The sequence below is a fragment of the Selaginella moellendorffii genome, unplaced genomic scaffold (genome assembly GCF_000143415.4).
Source record: "Selaginella moellendorffii unplaced genomic scaffold, v1.0 SELMOscaffold_7, whole genome shotgun sequence".
Classification (NCBI taxonomy): Eukaryota; Viridiplantae; Streptophyta; class Lycopodiopsida; order Selaginellales; family Selaginellaceae; genus Selaginella; species Selaginella moellendorffii.
Genome location: NW_003314268.1, coordinates 1,858,122 through 1,864,482, shown reverse-complemented (window position 1 = coordinate 1,864,482; position 6,361 = coordinate 1,858,122). Strand labels below are relative to the sequence as shown.

Genomic DNA, 6,361 nt, shown 5'->3' with positions numbered 1-6,361 from the left:
CAACCCTAGAATGCATGGTCAATAGAGATGTCTGAAACAAACACTACATGCTAAAATTACTGCTATTGGCAATATATTCAATCACACTCATCCAAGGCACAAGTCCCAGCTTTGCTGGGAGTGTCATGTACATTTTTGTTATTTAGTAATTCTGAAAAGTTCATATTCATCTTTATATTTGAAAAGTTCATACTAATCATAACATACATAACAATTCTAATATAAAAACACACATCAGAGATATTTAGCACCTTTAGTGGTTTGGACAAGACTGCCAATTTGGGATATATCACCATTCATCATACAAGTGTAATTAACTTTTATAATGTAGTATCAAAAATTAGATAGAGATATAGAAATATAAGTAGAAAGATCTCATACAGCTACATTATTGTAGCTACTTATACTACAATAGCTACAATAATTTCTCATACACAGTATAAATGCTAAATTGGTCAACTCATTATATTGAGAACTAACTTTTTATGTGTCATGAATCTATTATAGAGAATTAATTATCATTATATAAGATCACAATTACCATTAATAATAATTTTTGTGATTGAGTTACTCTAGAGTAAATATATATTTTACAAACACTTCTTGATGCATCATAGTTATTTATAGTTAGATACAGAAGTTTTAGCTATACAAGTTTCCAAATATATATTTTCTGGGAGTGTCATGTACATTTCTGTTATTTAGTAATTTCTAAAAAATTTATATTCATATTTATATATAAAAATTTCATATTAATCTTAACATGCATAAAAAACTTTTCTGAAACCTTTATCAAAAGGCTAACATTATTAGTCATAGTTTTTTAAAAATTAATCTACTTTTCTAATAATATGCAGAAGGAGAAAATTAATGGATGAATCATGAGCTAAAAACCCCACTTTTATTAAAGAATTAAAATAATACTTAATCAATCATAAATTATAAAGTATTTATTAATATATTATCATTCTTGTCTGAAAATATATAATAGTACAATAATGATTTGGAATGTGTTTAGAATTTATAGACTTTCCCAAATACATATTGTATACTTTAGTTTATTCTACCACCTAATAATTGATATACAATAAGATTAATCTTGCAAACTAAGTGTTTCTCTATGTAACACACTGTTATTTCATGTTATATATGTGTTTGCCATAACAGTTTTTTAGTAACACAATTATCACAATAAAGGTTGAAACTCATATTCTTTATTGTTCATATATACTTTTTTGATATTTCAGATCTTCAGAGCTACCAAGTAGCTTTGGATACCATTCCATTGCATGTCCCACAACCAGAGCAAAATCACCATAAGACAATAACCAGCCTCAGGCTACTTTGGTCATATTATAGCAATAGATCATGGTGGTTCGATAATAGATCATTGTTCCCAGCAATCTCCTAATGTTTTGCATTACTATAAAGTTTATCAGTGGGTTCTGTTAAAGCTAGAAAACAGAGCAAGGACTTAAATCCATTAGCTGTAAATGAATTGTTACCTTCTTTTATAATATTCCAGCTCTAGGCAATGTGATATCTTAAAAATTGGGAAAAATAAGAAAGAACTACATCAAGGGCCTAAAGCTTCCATCTACTGCTCCATACTTCCTTGGAGATTGCCTTCCTTGTATAATTTCCTATGCTCTACTCTAACAGCTAAGAAGACCTCCCCTAGTGAGCACATGTTTCCTTCGGAAGCTTGCTTTTGTTACTGCTGCTCTTACCAAAAGGACAAGAAGAGGTAAAAAAAACAATAAGAGGCCAGGTGAGCAATGAGGCCGTGGTTGTGAAGTGGAGGTGATAGGCTCTGCGGAAGTGGAAGATTGCTTCCTGGGGTTTTCAAGGCTGCAGAACTTAAGCCTCTACTTGGAGACGTGACTCTGACTTTTGAACTCTCTTGGGTAGGTCAGCTTTATAAATCTGTGAAACAAAGAGCTAAACTTCCACTTTGGATTAACAATAAAACTGGAAAAACAGGAACTTTAATGAACAGGAAAGCATGAGAGTGAGGCACATCACTTGGATTAGCTCATTGAGCTGCGTGTGAAGATATTTGGAATTCACCAGTGGACATCTTGAGCAGAGGCTGCCACAGCAATGGTAGTCGGGTCTTTGGCAACTGGAGAGCTCAATCAATCTCTTTGGCTGAAGTTACTCTAGATTATTTTTCAGTGGCTCCTCGATATTGATATCGATAAGATCGTTTGCTGGAAGGATCTCCTCAAGATCTTTGCGGACCAGTGATCGAACAGAGAGGGGTGCTCGGCTGTGATGTGTTACCACCACCACATTCTGCATAAACCCTAGCCTTAACCATTCCATCTCGTGGCCACTCTAGTCTCTGGGACAAAGGATCTAGCTCGCGGCCACTCTGGTCTCCAGGACAAAGGATCCAGCTCCCAATCCTTGGTGGAGTCCATTCCATCCTCTTCTGTGACAACTGCCTAGAGTTAACAACTATTGTATTAAAACCATGCACAACGTGCCTAACGGCCTCACTCTTGTCGAGACCCATTCTTATGAGTGCATCCAACAGCTAATCTGATCCATTGTGGAGGCAACAGCACAAGGAACTCCCGCTGAATAAAGAGCTGCCAGCCATTCTCGTGGGCCAGCACCTGCAAAACAAGTTTCATGACAAACTGTAAACCTTGGATAGCTCTGTATATTTCTGATAGCCAATTCATCAATCCATACTCCACCCAAGCTAGCTGGGAAAACAAAGTTACATTTCACTCTAACCTCTTCAGACTAACCACCCTTTCCAGGTCATGCTTGGAGGTACTACAGACGATCAATCGCCGGATCATCTCCAATAATTTTTTCTGCAAAAATGGTGAAAACAAAAAATCGATATAAAAAAGAAACCTTCCTCCAACGATGTCCCAGTCTCTGCAGTTCCTGGGACTTTGTCAAGTCGGGAGTGGACTTGTACACGTCCATGGCTGTAACGCTTGAAAGCTGATGCCAGTCGGCACTCATGGCAAGATCTAAAACGAAAGGGACCTCAGCAGTAGTGATCTCGTCCAGGAGGGTGCCAAGAGCTGGTCGAGAGTGATCGGCAGCCTGTTGTCGCAGCCTGGGACTCTTGTGAGCCAGATTGTGCACCAAGTCAAAACTTTATATGGATCTGCTCTCAACAAACCATTCTTCAGCTGCTCTTCTTCATATGATAGGTCCTATATGGAACCAATTGGTAAACCATTCAAAGCAGAGTAAGGAAGAAATTTTTACCTGAAAGTTAACGCCTACTGAATCTATGTATCCTACACTGCATGAAACGCTTTCATGACACTTGATGTCTGGAAAAAAAATTGTTGATATCAGTGTTCATGCCACCACAGTGCATATTATGGAGGTCTTTCCAGCACCCTGCCATGCCACTTGATTAGTAACATACGTGATTAATTAAAAAAAGTGATTTACCTCCAAACAAGAAGTCGTACCCATCTTAGTTTCGTAGACACGCTCTTCATCACAGAGTTAGTGCTACATAGTATAGTAGCTTGACTTAGACCTTCCACAGAAATATTAACAATCTTCACACCCTCACTGTCCACAAAACCTTTTCTACATGAGTTTTCAGTTTTGTAGCACACCTGCACATTACCTGATGAGAATGAGCAACAAGACCTTGAGCAGCTCATCGTCTGAGGAACCAGAGGAGATGACTCAGATGCTGGAGCTGGTTGTCGTCCCAGATTGGTTCTTCACTTCTCTGGAATTTTTTCTGGGCTACGAGAAGAGTGCCTCCATGGTTTATAGTTAGGTATATTGAGTTGCCTCCCATTAATCGATGAGAAGTTCTACTGCTAACCTCTTCCAGAGTTTTTGGTGCGGCTCCTTGAGAATCACTGGAGGATAATAACCGGAGGATGCAGCACCGTCTTCTTCTTCTCCTTGCTCTTGGCTGGAGGTGCTAAGAAAAGAAGCATTCATATTTCCAGATTTACCTACCAATCCGTGGAAGGCAGAGAAAAATATAAATTGAGAAACAAAAAGAGAAAATGCCAATCCGCGAAGAATCGGGCATCGAATTCTAACCTCCAGTGGAAAATATAAGTAGTCTGCAAGAACAGAATCCAGGAGAGAGTACATCTGCCCACTGCCTCTCCCGTCGCTGAACGCATTTTTTCCAGCCCTAAAAAGCCACATAAAATTTTTCTCTGATTTGAAACGACATGACCTTCGACAATTAGATCTTGGCCGTTAGATCTCAGCATATACCCAGAATAAGTGTCCCCAGTATATGCTATTATTATACCGGCTCTTTTGTTTAAATATATGAGTATGATGATGTTTGGAATGTATAACCAACCACCCAAGATATTAATTTAGCTCTCACTAGGCTGTGTCGCTCTTTGTTTTGTGTCCGGCTTGGGTCTAAGCCCAAGATCCACACTACTCTAGTTGGTAGGGTACCCTTCTCTTTGTGTTAGGCCACCAATATGCCAAAGTCATGCTAAACACCATCTGACACCGATTTACATGCAAGTGTTGGATATAAGGAGTTTTTGCTCATAGGATTGAGAGTGTATCAGACCTTCATTTTGTAGCACAATGGGCTTAGAGTTTGCCTCTAAATTCAGATGCATTACATTCCTGTTATGGAGCATCTACAGAGGAAAGTATCCACCGTGGGATTATAATACTTGTGAATGACTAGTTACCTCATATAGAACAATTAATTTACAAAATGAAAGGATTATTAAATTCCGTGCTGAAATAGAGGTGTTGGTTCCCTTTTTCTTAATAGGGGTTGTTAGTCAATAGTTAATAATCAATTAGAACATTGATAACTTTGAAAGGGGGGTGTGTGTAACTATAAGCGACTAATTTTTCCATTCTACTTTAGTCACTTAACCACACCTCCGACCACTTGGAGGAGTCTCATTCACAACCTCCTTAAGTCAAATTCAAGACATGGGACTTGCTATCCCCAAGAATAGCATCCACGCCACTCATCCCTTGCACTTAGTCCAAGTGCTCCATGTGTCCAGTCCCAAGACCGACACCCCAAGGTACCACTGACATACTAGCCTGTTACGCTAAGGCCATGCCCCTTCAGCTTGGTCACACCGGTGGTCCAACACCAACTACATCGCAGTCCCGTCTTTTAAGGACTGGGCCATCCGTCCAGGAGTGACCATCCAAGATCCACTCTTTAGCATCCTTAAAATGCCCACAGACATGGGGAACAGCCTTCCCCAATATCCCTATTACAGTCCTCACCAAGTCCCTTTTCTGTCCATGGCCGTGTTTGCCAAGACTGCCACTGGGACAGGGCCTGTAGACCCAACTACTAAGTCCCACTGTCCTCTGGGACTTCCTCACCACATAACCGTACCATTGGTCACTACACTAGAGGGCCACTCCTCTTCCTTTCCATAGTCTGGGACTTTGGGACAACATTTCGGACTGGCTCCACTGGAGTCCTCCCCCTACTATACTTTTGGAGCTCACCAAACCCCCCAGGGTCTGGGAGACGAACGCTTTGGGCTTTCACCCTCTCAGACTCGAACTCAGACTCGGACTCAGACTCGGACTCGGACTCGGACTCGAACTCGGACTCGGGCTCGGGCTCAGACTCAGCCTCGGTCTCAGTCTCGGTCCCGGTCTCGGTCCCAGTCTCGGTCTTGGTCTCGGTCTCGACTTCGGACTCCATCTCGGGTCCTTCTCGGACTCCATCTCGGATTCCATTTTGGGTCCATCTCAGACTCCATCTCGGACTCCATCTTGGTCCATTTTGGACTTCATCTCAGACTCCATCTCGGACTCCATCTCGGACTCCATCTCGGGTCCATCTCAAACTCCATCTCGGGTTCATCTCAGACTCCATCTCGGACTCCATCTTGGGTCCATCTTGGACTCCATCTCGGACTCCATCTCGGACTCCTTCTTGAGTCCATCTCAGGTCCATCTCGGACTCCACATCGGACTTTATCTCGGATACTTCCACATGTCATGTTTTGGTCCTCTTGTGTCCCTTTTTCTAGAGACTCACTCATGACTCACCTCGTGCTTGTTCCTCAAGCCCTTCATTGGGAGTTCCACTCCCACTCTTGACCTTTTCAAGTTGGAGCTTTTAGTCCAAACGTGTTATGCTCGTTTGGCTTTCGCTTTGGCCACTACCACGTGGCGCCCTTTCGGCTCCACTTTGGGGCCTAGGGATTTTGTGTCTCACAGTAACACATCTGATCATGAGATGAGATTTGGATATATTATCACTGTGGATCCTTGGAATCTTAGGAGATGTAAGCAACTAAAGAGAACAACTTAAGAGACGATCCATGGGGTTCAAATATAGAGGGAAAGGGCCCATGAATAAGAGTGCACTCTTTTTTCCAATTGGTTA

The 6,361-nt window shown here is 41.2% G+C and overlaps 1 long non-coding RNA gene across 1 annotated transcript; it reads right to left on the bottom strand.

Moving 5' to 3' along the window:
* Positions 1-2,852: 2,852 nt before the first annotated feature.
* On the bottom strand, positions 2,853-3,368 carry LOC9633679. The gene is made up of 3 exons (XR_002991978.1): positions 3,241-3,368; positions 3,152-3,185; positions 2,853-3,093 (listed from the first exon to the last, which is right to left on the bottom strand). It is a non-coding gene; the product is annotated as an uncharacterized LOC9633679 (long non-coding RNA).
* Between the last annotated feature and the right edge of the window lie 2,993 nt (positions 3,369-6,361).